Raw genomic sequence first — 18,559 nt, 5'->3', positions numbered from 1 at the left:
TTATAATCTGAACACACATCTGTATACTGTATCAGTGTATCAGAGTCAGTCATTATAATCTGAACACACATCTGTATACTGTATCAGTGTATCAGAGTCAGTCATAATCTGAACACACATCTGTATACTGTATCAGTGTATCAGTGTCAGTCATTATAATCTGAACACACATCTGTATACTGTATCAGTGTATCAGTGTCAGTCATTATAATCTGAACACACATCTGTATACTGTATCAGTGTATCAGCATCAGTCATTATAATCTGAACACACATCTGTATACTGTATCAGTGTATCACTGTCAGTCATTATAATCTGAACACACATATGTATACTGTATCAGTGTATCAGCGTCAGTCATTATAATCTGAACACACATATGTATACTGTATCAGTGTATCAGCATCAGTAATTATAATCTGAACACACATCTGTATACTGTATCAGTGTAGACAGCGTCAGTCATTATAATCTGAACACACATCTGTATACTGTATCAGTGTATCAGAGTCAGTCATTATAATCTGAACACACATCTGTATACTGTATCAGTGTATCAGAGTCAGTCATTATAATCTGAACACACATCTGTATACTGTATCAGTGTATCAGAGTCAGTCATTATAATCTGAACACACATCTGTATACTGTATCAGTGTATCAGCGTCAGTCATTATAATCTGAACACACATCTGTATACTGTATCAGTGTATCAGAGTCAGTCATTATAATCTGAACACACATCTGTATACTGTATCAGTGTATCAGACAGCGTCAGTTATTATAATCTGAACACACATCTGTATACTGTATCAGTGTATCAGCGTCAGTCATTATAATCTGAACACACATCTGTATACTGTATCAGTGTAGACAGCGTCAGTCATTATAATCTGAACACACATCTGTATACTGTATCAGTGTATCAGCGTCAGTCATTATAATCTGAACACACATCTGTATACTATATCAGTGTATCACTGTCAGTCATTATAATCCGAACACACATCTGTATACTGTATCAGTGTAGACAGCGTCAGTCATTATAATCTGAACACACATCTGTATACTGCATCAGTGTATCAGCATCAGTCATTATAATCTGAACACACATCTGTATACTGCATCAGTGTAGACAGCGTCAGTCATTATAATCTGAACACACATCTGTATACTGTATCAGTGTATCAGAGTCAGTCATTATAATCTGAACACACATCTGTATACTGTATCAGTGTATCTCTGTCAGTCATTATAATCTGAACACACATCTGTATACTGTATCAGTGTATCAGCGTCAGTAATTATAATCTGAACACACATCTGTATACTGTATCAGTGTATCAGAGTCAGTCATTATAATCTGAACACACATCTGTATACTGTATCAGTGTATCACTGTCAGTCATTATAATCTGAACACACATCTGTATACTGTATCAGTGTATCAGAGTCAGTCATTATAATCTGAACACACATCTGTATACTGTATCAGTGTATCAGCGTCAGTCATTATAATCTGAACACACATCTGTATACTGTATCAGTGTATCAGCGTCAGTCATTATAATCTGAACACACATCTGTATACTGTATCAGTGTATCAGTGTCAGTCATTATAATCTGAACACACATCTGTATACTGCATCAGTGTATCAGAGTCAGTCATAATCTGAACACACATCTGTATACTGTATCAGTGTATCAGCGTCAGTCATTATAATCTGAACACACATCTGTATACTGTATCAGTGTATCAGCGTCAGTCATTATAATCTGAACACACATCTGTATACTGTATCAGTGTATCAGCGTCAGTCATTATAATCTGAACACACATCTGTAAACTGTATCAGTGTATCAGCGTCAGTCATTATAATCTGAACACACATCTGTATACTGTATCAGTGTATCAGCGTCAGTCATTATAATCTGAACACACATCTCTATACTGTATCAGTGTATCAGCGTCAGTCATTATAATCTGAACACACATATGTATACTGTATCAGTGTATCAGCGTCAGTAATTATAATCTGAACACACATCTGTATACTGTATCAGTGTATCAGAGTCAGTCATTATAATCTGAACACACATCTGTATACTGTATCAGTGTATCAGCGTCAGTAATTATAATCTGAACACACATCTGTATACTGTATCAGTGTATCAGCGTCAGTAATTATAATCTGAACACACATCTGTATACTGTATCAGTGTATCAGAGTCAGTCATTATAATCTGAACACACATCTGTATACTGTATCAGTGTATCAGAGTCAGTCATTATAATCTGAACACACATCTGTATACTGTATCAGTGTATCAGAGTCAGTAATTATAATCTGAACACACATCTGTATACTGTATCAGTGTATCAGAGTCAGTCATTATAATCTGAACACACATCTGTATACTGTATCAGTGTATCAGAGTCAGTCATTATAATCTGAACACACATCTGTATACTGTATCAGTGTATCAGAGTCAGTCATTATAATCTGAACACACATCTGTATATTGTATCAGTGCATCAGAGTCAGTCATTATAATCTGAACACACATCTGTATACTGTATCAGTGTATCAGCGTCAGTAATTATAATCTGAACACACATCTGTATACTGTATAAGTGTATCAGCGTCAGTCATTATAATCTGAACACACATCTGTATACTGTATCAGTGTATCAGCGTCAGTAATTATAATCTGAACACACATCTGTATACTGTATCAGTGTATCAGAGTCAGTCATTATAATCTGAACACACATCTGTATACTGTATCAGTGTATCAGAGTCAGTCATAATCTGAACACACATCTGTATACTGTATCAGTGTATCAGTGTCAGTCATTATAATCTGAACACACATCTGTATACTGTATCAGTGTATCAGTGTCAGTCATTATAATCTGAACACACATCTGTATACTGTATCAGTGTATCAGCATCAGTCATTATAATCTGAACACACATCTGTATACTGTATCAGTGTATCACTGTCAGTCATTATAATCTGAACACACATATGTATACTGTATCAGTGTATCAGCGTCAGTCATTATAATCTGAACACACATATGTATACTGTATCAGTGTATCAGCATCAGTAATTATAATCTGAACACACATCTGTATACTGTATCAGTGTAGACAGCGTCAGTCATTATAATCTGAACACACATCTGTATACTGTATCAGTGTATCAGAGTCAGTCATTATAATCTGAACACACATCTGTATACTGTATCAGTGTATCAGAGTCAGTCATTATAATCTGAACACACATCTGTATACTGTATCAGTGTATCAGAGTCAGTCATTATAATCTGAACACACATCTGTATACTGTATCAGTGTATCAGCGTCAGTCATTATAATCTGAACACACATCTGTATACTGTATCAGTGTATCAGAGTCAGTCATTATAATCTGAACACACATCTGTATACTGTATCAGTGTATCAGACAGCGTCAGTTATTATAATCTGAACACACATCTGTATACTGTATCAGTGTATCAGCGTCAGTCATTATAATCTGAACACACATCTGTATACTGTATCAGTGTAGACAGCGTCAGTCATTATAATCTGAACAAACATCTGTATACTGTATCAGTGTATCAGCGTCAGTCATTATAATCTGAACACACATCTGTATACTATATCAGTGTATCACTGTCAGTCATTATAATCCGAACACACATCTGTATACTGTATCAGTGTAGACAGCGTCAGTCATTATAATCTGAACACACATCTGTATACTGCATCAGTGTATCAGCATCAGTCATTATAATCTGAACACATCTGTATACTGCATCAGTGTAGACAGCGTCAGTCATTATAATCTGAACACACATCTGTATACTGTATCAGTGTATCAGAGTCAGTCATTATAATCTGAACACACATCTGTATACTGTATCAGTGTATCTCTGTCAGTCATTATAATCTGAACACACATCTGTATACTGTATCAGTGTATCAGAGTCAGTCATTATAATCTGAACACACATCTGTATACTGTATCAGTGTATCAGCGTCAGTAATTATAATCTGAACACACATCTGTATACTGTATCAGTGTAGACAGCGTCAGTCATTATAATCTGAACACACATCTGTATACTGTATCAGTGTATCACTGTCAGTCATTATAATCTGAACACACATCTGTATACTGTATCAGTGTATCACTGTCAGTCATTATAATCTGAACACACATCTGTATACTGTATCAGTGTATCAGCGTCAGTCATTATAATCTGAACACACATCTGTATACTGTATCAGTGTATCAGCGTCAGTCATTATAATCTGAACACACATCTGTATACTGTATCAGTGTATCAGCGTCAGTCATTATAATCTGAACACACATCTGTATACTGTATCAGTGTATCAGCGTCAGTCATTATAATCTGAACACACATCTGTAAACTGTATCAGTGTATCAGCGTCAGTCATTATAATCTGAACACACATCTGTAAACTGTATCAGTGTATCAGCGTCAGTCATTATAATCTGAACACACATCTGTATACTGTATCAGTGTATCAGCGTCAGTCATTATAATCTGAACACACATCTGTATACTGTATCAGTGTATCAGCGTCAGTCATTATAATCTGAACACACATATGTATACTGTATCAGTGTATCAGCGTCAGTAATTATAATCTGAACACACATCTGTATACTGTATCAGTGTATCAGAGTCAGTCATTATAATCTGAACACACATCTCTATACTGTATCAGTGTATCAGCGTCAGTAATTATAATCTGAACACACATCTGTATACTGTATCAGTGTATCAGAGTCAGTCATTATAATCTGAACACACATCTGTATACTGTATCAGTGTATCAGAGTCAGTCATTATAATCTGAACACACATCTGTATACTGTATCAGTGTATCAGAGTCAGTCATTATAATCTGAACACACATCTGTATATTGTATCAGTGCATCAGAGTCAGTCATTATAATCTGAACACACATCTGTATACTGTATCAGTGTATCAGCGTCAGTAATTATAATCTGAACACACATCTGTATACTGTATCAGTGTATCAGCGTCAGTCATTATAATCTGAACACACATCTGTATACTGTATCAGTGTATCAGCGTCAGTAATTATAATCTGAACACACATCTGTATACTGTATCAGTGTATCAGAGTCAGTCATTATAATCTGAACACACATCTGTATACTGTATCAGTGTATCAGAGTCAGTCATAATCTGAACACACATCTGTATACTGTATCAGTGTATCAGTGTCAGTCATTATAATCTGAACACACATCTGTATACTGTATCAGTGTATCAGTGTCAGTCATTATAATCTGAACACACATCTGTATACTGTATCAGTGTATCAGCATCAGTCATTATAATCTGAACACACATCTGTATACTGTATCAGTGTATCACTGTCAGTCATTATAATCTGAACACACATATGTATACTGTATCAGTGTATCAGAGTCAGTCATTATAATCTGAACACACATATGTATACTGTATCAGTGTATCAGCATCAGTAATTATAATCTGAACACACATCTGTATACTGTATCAGTGTAGACAGCGTCAGTCATTATAATCTGAACACACATCTGTATACTGTATCAGTGTATCAGAGTCAGTCATTATAATCTGAACACACATCTGTATACTGTATCAGTGTATCAGAGTCAGTCATTATAATCTGAACACACATCTGTATACTGTATCAGTGTATCAGAGTCAGTCATTATAATCTGAACACACATCTGTATACTGTATCAGTGTATCAGCGTCAGTCATTATAATCTGAACACACATCTGTATACTGTATCAGTGTATCAGAGTCAGTCATTATAATCTGAACACACATCTGTATACTGTATCAGTGTATCAGCGTCAGTCATTATAATCTGAACACACATCTGTATACTGTATCAGTGTATCAGAGTCAGTCATGATAATCTGAACAAACATCTGTATACTGTATCATTGTAGACAGCGTCAGTCATTATAATCTGAACACACATCGGTATACTGTATCAGTGTATCAGAGTCAGTCATTATAATCTGAACACACATCTGTATACTGTATCAGTGTAGACAGCGTCAGTCATTATAATCTGAACACACATCTGTATACTGTATCAGTGTATCACTGTCAGTCATTATAATCTGAACACACATCTGTATACTGTATCAGTGTATCACTGTCAGTCATTATAATCTGAACACACATCTGTATACTGTATCAGTGTATCACTGTCAGTCATTATAATCTGAACACACATCTGTATACTGTATCAGTGTATCACTGTCAGTCATTATAATCTGAACACACATCTGTATACTGTATCAGTGTATCAGCGTCAGTCATTATAATCTGAACACACATCTGTATACTGTATCAGTGTATCAGCGTCAGTCATTATAATCTGAACACACATCTGTATACTGTATCAGTGTATCAGCGTCAGTCATTATAATCTGAACACACATCTGTATACTGTATCAGTGTATCAGAGTCAGTCATTATAATCTGAACACACATCTGTATACTGTATCAGTGTATCAGAGTCAGTCATTATAATCTGAACACACATCTGTATACTGTATCAGTGTATCAGCGTCAGTCATTATAATCTGAACACACATCTGTATACTGTATCAGTGTATCAGAGTCAGTCATTATAATCTGAACACACATCTGTATACTGTATCAGTGTAGACAGCATCAGTCATTATAATCTGAACACACATCTGTATACTGTATCAGTGTATCAGAGTCAGTCATTATAATCTGAACACACATCTGTATACTGTATCAGTGTATCAGCGTCAGTCATTATAATCTGAACACACATCTGTATACTGTATCAGTGTATCAGCGTCAGTCATTATAATCTGAACACACATCTGTATACTGTATCAGTGTATCAGAGTCAGTCATGATAATCTGAACAAACATCTGTATACTGTATCATTGTAGACAGCGTCAGTCATTATAATCTGAACACACATCTGTATACTGTATCAGTGTATCAGAGTCAGTCATTATAATCTGAACACACATCTGTATACTGTATCAGTGTATCAGCGTCAGTCATTATAATCTGAACACACATCTGTATACTGTATCAGTGTATCAGCGTCAGTCATTATAATCTGAACACACATCTGTATACTGTATCAGTGTATCAGAGTCAGTCATGATAATCTGAACAAACATCTGTATACTGTATCATTGTAGACAGCGTCAGTCATTATAATCTGAACACACATCGGTATACTGTATCAGTGTATCAGAGTCAGTCATTATAATCTGAACACAAAACTGTATACTGTATCAGTGTAGACAGCGTCAGTCATTATAATCTGAACACACATCTGTATACTGTATCAGTGTATCACTGTCAGTCATTATAATCTGAACACACATCTGTATACTGTATCAGTGTATCACTGTCAGTCATTATAATCTGAACACACATCTGTATACTGTATCAGTGTATCAGCGTCAGTCATTATAATCTGAACACACATCTGTATACTGTATCAGTGTATCAGTGTCAGTCATTATAATCTGAACACACATCTGTATACTGTATCAGTGTAGACAGCGTCAGTCATTATAATCTGAACACACATCTGTATACTGTATCAGTGTAGACAGCGTCAGTCATTATAATCTGAACACACATCTGTATACTGTATCAGTGTATTACTGTCAGTCATTATAATCTGAACACACATCTGTATACTGTATCAGTGTATCACTGTCAGTCATTATAATCTGAACACACATCTGTATACTGTATCAGTGTATCAGCGTCAGTCATTATAATCTGAACACACATCTGTATACTGTATCAGTGTATCAGCGTCAGTCATTATAATCAGAACACACATCTGTTTACTGTATCAGTGTATCAGAGTCAGTCATTATAATCTGAACACACATCTGTATACTGTATCATTGTATCAGCGTCAGTCATTATAATCTGAACACACATCTGTATACTGTATCAGTGTATCAGCGTCAGTAATTATAATCTGAACACACATCTGTATACTGTATCAGTGTATCAGCATCAGTAATTATAATCTGAACACACATCTGTATACTGTATCAGTGTATCAGAGTCAGTCATTATAATCTGAACACACATCTGTATACTGTATCAGTGTATCAGTGTCAGTCATTATAATCTGAACACACATCTGTATACTGTATCAGTGTAGACAGCGTCAGTTATTATAATCTGAACACACATCTGTATACTGTATCAGTGTATCAGAGTCAGTCATTATAATCTGAACACACATCTGTATACTGTATCAGTGTATCAGCGTCAGTCATTATAATCTGAACACACATCTGTATACTGTATCAGTGTATCAGCGTCAGTCATTATAATCTGAACACACATCTGTATACTGTATCAGTGTATCAGAGTCAGTCATGATAATCTGAACAAACATCTGTATACTGTATCATTGTAGACAGCGTCAGTCATTATAATCTGAACACACATCGGTATACTGTATCAGTGTATCAGAGTCAGTCATTATAATCTGAACACACATCTGTATACTGTATCAGTGTATCAGCGTCAGTCATTATAATCTGAACACACATCTGTAAACTGTATCAGTGTATCAGCGTCAGTCATTATAATCTGAACACACATCTGTAAACTGTATCAGTGTATCAGCGTCAGTCATTATAATCTGAACACACATCGGTATACTGTATCAGTGTATCAGCATCAGTAATTATAATCTGAACACACATCTGTATACTGTATCAGTGTATCAGAGTCAGTCATTATAATCTGAACACACATCTGTATACTGTATCAGTGTATCAGCGTCAGTAATTATAATCTGAACACACATCTGTATACTGTATCAGTGTATCAGAGTCAGTCATTATAATCTGAACACACATCTGTATACTGTATCAGTGTATCAGCGTCAGTCATTATAATCTGAACACACATCTGTATACTGTATCAGTGTATCAGCGTCAGTCATTATAATCTGAACACACATCTGTATACTGTATCAGTGTATCAGAGTCAATCATTATAATCTGAACACACATCTGTATACTGTATCAGTGTATCAGAGTCAGTCATTATAATCTGAACACACATCTGTATACTGTATCAGTGTATCAGCGTCAGTCATTATAATCTGAACACACATCTGTATACTGTATCAGTGTATCAGCGTCAGTCATTATAATCTGAACACACATCTGTATACTGTATCAGTGTATCAGCGTCAGTAATTATAATCTGAACACACATCTGTATACTGTATCAGTGTATCAGCATCAGTAATTATAATCTGAACACACATCTGTATACTGTATCAGTGTATCAGAGTCAGTCATTATAATCTGAACACACATCTGTATACTGTATCAGTGTATCAGTGTCAGTCATTATAATCTGAACACACATCTGTATACTGTATCAGTGTAGACAGCGTCAGTTATTATAATCTGAACACACATCTGTATACTGTATCAGTGTATCAGAGTCAGTCATTATAATCTGAACACACATCTGTATACTGTATCAGTGTATCAGCGTCAGTCATTATAATCTGAACACACATCTGTATACTGTATCAGTGTATCAGCGTCAGTCATTATAATCTGAACACACATCTGTATACTGTATCAGTGTATCAGAGTCAGTCATGATAATCTGAACAAACATCTGTATACTGTATCATTGTAGACAGCGTCAGTCATTATAATCTGAACACACATCGGTATACTGTATCAGTGTATCAGAGTCAGTCATTATAATCTGAACACACATCTGTATACTGTATCAGTGTAGACAGCGTCAGTCATTATAATCTGAACACACATCTGTATACTGTATCAGTGTATCACTGTCAGTCATTATAATCTGAACACACATCTGTATACTGTATCAGTGTATCACTGTCAGTCATTATAATCTGAACACACATCTGTATACTGTATCAGTGTATCACTGTCAGTCATTATAATCTGAACACACATCTGTATACTGTATCAGTGTATCACTGTCAGTCATTATAATCTGAACACACATCTGTATACTGTATCAGTGTATCAGCGTCAGTCATTATAATCTGAACACACATCTGTATACTGTATCAGTGTATCAGCGTCAGTCATTATAATCTGAACACACATCTGTATACTGTATCAGTGTATCAGCGTCAGTCATTATAATCTGAACACACATCTGTATACTGTATCAGTGTAGACAGCGTCAGTCATTATAATCTGAACACACATCTGTATACTGTATCAGTGTAGACAGCGTCAGTCATTATAATCTGAACACACATCTGTATACTGTATCAGTGTATTACTGTCAGTCATTATAATCTGAACACACATCTGTATACTGTATCAGTGTATCACTGTCAGTCATTATAATCTGAACACACATCTGTATACTGTATCAGTGTATCAGCGTCAGTCATTATAATCTGAACACACATCTGTATACTGTATCAGTGTATCAGCGTCAGTCATTATAATCAGAACACACATCTGTTTACTGTATCAGTGTATCAGAGTCAGTCATTATAATCTGAACACACATCTGTATACTGTATCATTGTATCAGCGTCAGTCATTATAATCTGAACACACATCTGTATACTGTATCAGTGTATCAGTGTCAGTCATTATAATCTTAACACACATCTGTATACTGTATCAGTGTATCAGCGTCAGTCATTATAATCTGACGCACATCTGTATACTGTATCAGTGTAGACAGCGTCAGTCATTATAATCTGAACACACATCTGTATACTGTATCAGTGTATCAGCGTCAGTCATGATAATCTGAACACGCATCTGTATACTGTATCAGTGTATCAGAGTCAGTCATTATAATCTGAACACACATCTGTATACTGTATCAGTGTATCACTGTCAGTCATTATAATCTGAACACACATCTGTATACTGTATCAGTGTATCAGTGTCAGTCATTATAATCTGAACACACATATGTATACTGTATCAGTGTATCAGAGTCAGTCATTATAATCTGAACACACATCTGTATACTGTATCAGTGTATCAGCTTCAGTCATTATAATCTGAACACACATCTGTATACTGTATCAGTGTATCACTGTCAGTCATTATAATCTGAACACACATATGTATACTGTATCAGTGTATCAGCGTCAGTCATTATAATCTGAACACACATATGTATACTGTATCAGTGTATCAGCATCAGTAATTATAATCTGAACACACATCTGTATACTGTATCAGTGTATCAGAGTCAGTCATTATAATCTGAACACACATCTGTATACTGTATCAGTGTATCAGACAGCGTCAGTTATTATAATCTGAACACACATCTGTATACTGTATCAGTGTATCAGCGTCAGTCATTATAATCTGAACACACATCTGTATACTGTATCAGTGTAGACAGCGTCAGTCATTATAATCTGAACACACATCTGTATACTGTATCAGTGTATCAGCGTCAGTCATTATAATCTGAACACACATCTGTATACTATATCAGTGTATCACTGTCAGTCATTATAATCCGAACACACATCTGTATACTGTATCAGTGTAGACAGCGTCAGTCATTATAATCTGAACACACATCTGTATACTGCATCAGTGTATCAGCATCAGTCATTATAATCTGAACACACATCTGTATACTGCATCAGTGTAGACAGCGTCAGTCATTATAATCTGAACACACATCTGTATACTGTATCAGTGTATCAGAGTCAGTCATTATAATCTGAACACACATCTGTATACTGTATCAGTGTATCTCTGTCAGTCATTATAATCTGAACACACATCTGTATACTGTATCAGTGTATCAGAGTCAGTCATTATAATCTGAACACACATCTGTATACTGTATCAGTGTATCAGCGTCAGTAATTATAATCTGAACACACATCTGTATACTGTATCAGTGTATCAGAGTCAGTCATTATAATCTGAACACACATCTGTATACTGTATCAGTGTATCAGCGTCAGTAATTATAATCTGAACACACATCTGTATACTGTATCAGTGTATCAGAGTCAGTCATTATAATCTGAACACACATCTGTATACTGTATCAGTGTATCACTGTCAGTCATTATAATCTGAACACACATCTGTATACTGTATCAGTGTATCAGAGTCAGTCATTATAATCTGAACACACATCTGTATACTGTATCAGTGTATCAGCGTCAGTCATTATAATCTGAACACACATCTGTATACTGTATCAGTGTATCAGTGTCAGTCATTATAATCTGAACACACATCTGTATACTGTATCAGTGTATCAGTGTCAGTCATTATAATCTGAACACACATCTGTATACTGTATCAGTGTATCAGCATCAGTCATTTTAATCTGAACACACATCTGTAAACTGTATCAGTGTATCAGCGTCAGTCATTATATATCTGAACACACATCTGTATACTGTATCAGTGTATCAGCGTCAGTCATTATAATCTGAACACACATCTGTATACTGTATCAGTGTATCAGTGTCAGTCATTATAATCTGAACACACATCTGTATACTGCATCAGTGTATCAGAGTCAGTCATTATAATCTGAACACACATCTGTATACTGTATCAGTGTATCAGCGTCAGTCATTATAATCTGAACACACATCTGTAAACTGTATCAGTGTATCACTGTCAGTCATTATAATCTGAACACACATCTGTAAACTGTATCAGTGTATCAGCGTCAGTCATTATAATCTGAACACACATCGGTATACTGTATCAGTGTATCAGCATCAGTAATTATAATCTGAACACACATCTGTATACTGTATCAGTGTATCAGAGTCAGTCATTATAATCTGAACACACATCTGTATACTGTATCAGTGTATCAGCGTCAGTAATTATAATCTGAACACACATCTGTATACTGTATCAGTGTATCAGAGTCAGTCATTATAATCTGAACACACATCTGTATACTGTATCAGTGTATCAGCGTCAGTCATTATAATCTGAACACACATCTGTATACTGTATCAGTGTATCAGCGTCAGTCATTATAATCTGAACACACATCTGTATACTGTATCAGTGTATCAGAGTCAATCATTATAATCTGAACACACATCTGTATACTGTATCAGTGTATCAGAGTCAGTCATTATAATCTGAACACACATCTGTATACTGTATCAGTGTATCAGCGTCAGTCATTATAATCTGAACACACATCTGTATACTGTATCAGTGTATCAGCGTCAGTCATTATAATCTGAACACACATCTGTATACTGTATCAGTGTATCAGCGTCAGTAATTATAATCTGAACACACATCTGTATACTGTATCAGTGTATCAGCATCAGTAATTATAATCTGAACACACATCTGTATACTGTATCAGTGTATCAGAGTCAGTCATTATAATCTGAACACACATCTGTATACTGTATCAGTGTATCAGTGTCAGTCATTATAATCTGAACACACATCTGTATACTGTATCAGTGTAGACAGCGTCAGTTATTATAATCTGAACACACATCTGTATACTGTATCAGTGTATCAGAGTCAGTCATTATAATCTGAACACACATCTGTATACTGTATCAGTGTATCAGCGTCAGTCATTATAATCTGAACACACATCTGTATACTGTATCAGTGTATCAGCGTCAGTCATTATAATCTGAACACACATCTGTATACTGTATCAATGTATCAGAGTCAGTCATGATAATCTGAACAAACATCTGTATACTGTATCATTGTAGACAGCGTCAGTCATTATAATCTGAACACACATCGGTATACTGTATCAGTGTATCAGAGTCAGTCATTATAATCTGAACACACATCTGTATACTGTATCAGTGTAGACAGCGTCAGTCATTATAATCTGAACACACATCTGTATACTGTATCAGTGTATCACTGTCAGTCATTATAATCTGAACACACATCTGTATACTGTATCAGTGTATCACTGTCAGTCATTATAATCTGAACACACATCTGTATACTGTATCAGTGTATCAGCGTCAGTCATTATAATCTGAACACACATCTGTATACTGTATCAGTGTATCAGTGTCAGTCATTATAATCTGAACACACATCTGTATACTGTATCAGTGTATCAGTGTCAGTCATTATAATCTGAACACACATCTGTATACTGTATCAGTGTATCAGAGTCAGTCATTATAATCTGAACACACATCTGTATACTGTATCAGTGTAGACAGCGTCAGTCATTATAATCTGAACACACATCTGTATACTGTATCAGTGTAGACAGCGTCAGTCATTATAATCTGAACACACATCTGTATACTGTATCAGTGTATCACTGTCAGTCATTATAATCTGAACACACATCTGTATACTGTATCAGTGTATCACTGTCAGTCATTATAATCTGAACACACATCTGTATACTGTATCAGTGTATCAGCGTCAGTCATTATAATCTGAACACACATCTGTATACTGTATCAGTGTATCAGCGTCAGTCATTATAATCTGAACACACATCTGTATACTGTATCAGTGTATCAGCGTCAGTCATTATAATCTGAACACACATCTGTAAACTGTATCAGTGTATCAGCGTCAGTCATTATAATCTGAACACACATCTGTATACTGTATCAGTGTATCAGCGTCAGTCATTATAATCTGAACACACATCTGTATACTGTATCAGTGTATCAGCGTCAGTCATTATAATCTGAACACACATATGTATACTGTATCAGTGTATCAGCGTCAGTAATTATAATCTGAACACACATCTGTATACTGTATCAGTGTATCAGAGTCAGTCATTATAATCTGAACACACATCTGTATACTGTATCAGTGTATCAGCGTCAGTAATTATAATCTGAACACACATCTGTATACTGTATCAGTGTATCAGAGTCAGTCATTATAATCTGAACACACATCTGTATACTGTATCAGTGTATCAGAGTCAGTCATTATAATCTGAACACACATCTGTATACTGTATCAGTGTATCAGAGTCAGTCATTATAATCTGAACACACATCTGTATATTGTATCAGTGCATCAGAGTCAGTCATTATAATCTGAACACACATCTGTATACTGTATCAGTGTATCAGCGTCAGTAATTATAATCTGAACACACATCTGTATACTGTATCAGTGTATCAGCGTCAGTCATTATAATCTGAACACACATCTGTATACTGTATCAGTGTATCAGCGTCAGTAATTATAATCTGAACACACATCTGTATACTGTATCAGTGTATCAGAGTCAGTCATTATAATCTGAACACACATCTGTATACTGTATCAGTGTATCAGAGTCAGTCATAATCTGAACACACATCTGTATACTGTATCAGTGTATCAGTGTCAGTCATTATAATCTGAACACACATCTGTATACTGTATCAGTGTATCAGTGTCAGTCATTATAATCTGAACACACATCTGTATACTGTATCAGTGTATCAGCATCAGTCATTATAATCTGAACACACATCTGTATACTGTATCAGTGTATCACTGTCAGTCATTATAATCTGAACACACATATGTATACTGTATCAGTGTATCAGCGTCAGTCATTATAATCTGAACACACATATGTATACTGTATCAGTGTATCAGCATCAGTAATTATAATCTGAACACACATCTGTATACTGTATCAGTGTAGACAGCGTCAGTCATTATAATCTGAACACACATCTGTATACTGTATCAGTGTATCAGAGTCAGTCATTATAATCTGAACACACATCTGTATACTGTATCAGTGTATCAGAGTCAGTCATTATAATCTGAACACACATCTGTATACTGTATCAGTGTATCAGAGTCAGTCATTATAATCTGAACACACATCTGTATACTGTATCAGTGTATCAGCGTCAGTCATTATAATCTGAACACACATCTGTATACTGTATCAGTGTATCAGAGTCAGTCATTATAATCTGAACACACATCTGTATACTGTATCAGTGTATCAGACAGCGTCAGTTATTATAATCTGAACACACATCTGTATACTGTATCAGTGTATCAGCGTCAGTCATTATAATCTGAACACACATCTGTATACTGTATCAGTGTAGACAGCGTCAGTCATTATAATCTGAACACACATCTGTATACTGTATCAGTGTATCAGCGTCAGTCATTATAATCTGAACACACATCTGTATACTATATCAGTGTATCACTGTCAGTCATTATAATCCGAACACACATCTGTATACTGTATCAGTGTAGACAGCGTCAGTCATTATAATCTGAACACACATCTGTATACTGCATCAGTGTATCAGCATCAGTCATTATAATCTGAACACACATCTGTATACTGCATCAGTGTAGACAGCGTCAGTCATTATAATCTGAACACACATCTGTATACTGTATCAGTGTATCAGAGTCAGTCATTATAATCTGAACACACATCTGTATACTGTATCAGTGTATCTCTGTCAGTCATTATAATCTGAACACACATCTGTATACTGTATCAGTGTATCAGCATCAGTAATTATAATCTGAACACACATCTGTATACTGTATCAGTGTATCAGAGTCAGTCATTATAATCTGAACACACATCTGTATACTGTATCAGTGTATCACTGTCAGTCATTATAATCTGAACACACATCTGTATACTGTATCAGTGTATCAGAGTCAGTCATTATAATCTGAACACACATCTGTATACTGTATCAGTGTATCAGCGTCAGTCATTATAATCTGAACACACATCTGTATACTGTATCAGTGTATCAGCGTCAGTCATTATAATCTGAACACACATCTGTATACTGTATCAGTGTATCAGTGTCAGTCATTATAATCTGAACACACATCTGTATACTGCATCAGTGTATCAGAGTCAGTCATAATCTGAACACACATCTGTATACTGTATCAGTGTATCAGCGTCAGTCATTATAATCTGAACACACATCTGTATACTGTATCAGTGTATCAGCGTCAGTCATTATAATCTGAACACACATCTGTATACTGTATCAGTGTATCAGCGTCAGTCATTATAATCTGAACACACATCTGTAAACTGTATCAGTGTATCAGCGTCAGTCATTATAATCTGAACACACATCTGTATACTGTATCAGTGTATCAGCGTCAGTCATTATAATCTGAACACACATCTGTATACTGTATCAGTGTATCAGCGTCAGTCATTATAATCTGAACACACATATGTATACTGTATCAGTGTATCAGCGTCAGTAATTATAATCTGAACACACATCTGTATACTGTATCAGTGTATCAGAGTCAGTCATTATAATCTGAACACACATCTGTATACTGTATCAGTGTATCAGCGTCAGTAATTATAATCTGAACACACATCTGTATACTGTATCAGTGTATCAGCGTCAGTAATTATAATCTGAACACACATCTGTATACTGTATCAGTGTATCAGAGTCAGTCATTATAATCTGAACACACATCTGTATACTGTATCAGTGTATCAGAGTCAGTCATTATAATCTGAACACACATCTGTATACTGTATCAGTGTATCAGAGTCAGTAATTATAATCTGAACACACATCTGTATACTGTATCAGTGTATCAGAGTCAGTCATTATAATCTGAACACACATCTGTATACTGTATCAGTGTATCAGAGTCAGTCATTATAATCTGAACACACATCTGTATACTGTATCAGTGTATCAGAGTCAGTCATTATAATCTGAACACACATCTGTATATTGTATCAGTGCATCAGAGTCAGTCATTATAATCTGAACACACATCTGTATACTGTATCAGTGTATCAGCGTCAGTAATTATAATCTGAACACACATCTGTATACTGTATAAGTGTATCAGCGTCAGTCATTATAATCTGAACACACATCTGTATACTGTATCAGTGTATCAGCGTCAGTAATTATAATCTGAACACACATCTGTATACTGTATCAGTGTATCAGAGTCAGTCATTATAATCTGAACACACATCTGTATACTGTATCAGTGTATCAGAGTCAGTCATAATCTGAACACACATCTGTATACTGTATCAGTGTATCAGTGTCAGTCATTATAATCTGAACACACATCTGTATACTGTATCAGTGTATCAGTGTCAGTCATTATAATCTGAACACACATCTGTATACTGTATCAGTGTATCAGCATCAGTCATTATAATCTGAACACACATCTGTATACTGTATCAGTGTATCACTGTCAGTCATTATAATCTGAACACACATATGTATACTGTATCAGTGTATCAGCGTCAGTCATTATAATCTGAACACACATATGTATACTGTATCAGTGTATCAGCATCAGTAATTATAATCTGAACACACATCTGTATACTGTATCAGTGTAGACAGCGTCAGTCATTATAATCTGAACACACATCTGTATACTGTATCAGTGTATCAGAGTCAGTCATTATAATCTGAACAC

This window comes from Scardinius erythrophthalmus (assembly GCF_964197995.2).
Source record: "Scardinius erythrophthalmus genome assembly, chromosome: 17".
In the NCBI taxonomy this organism is placed as follows: domain Eukaryota; kingdom Metazoa; phylum Chordata; class Actinopteri; order Cypriniformes; family Leuciscidae; genus Scardinius; species Scardinius erythrophthalmus.
Note: the sequence above shows the minus strand (reverse complement) of the source record.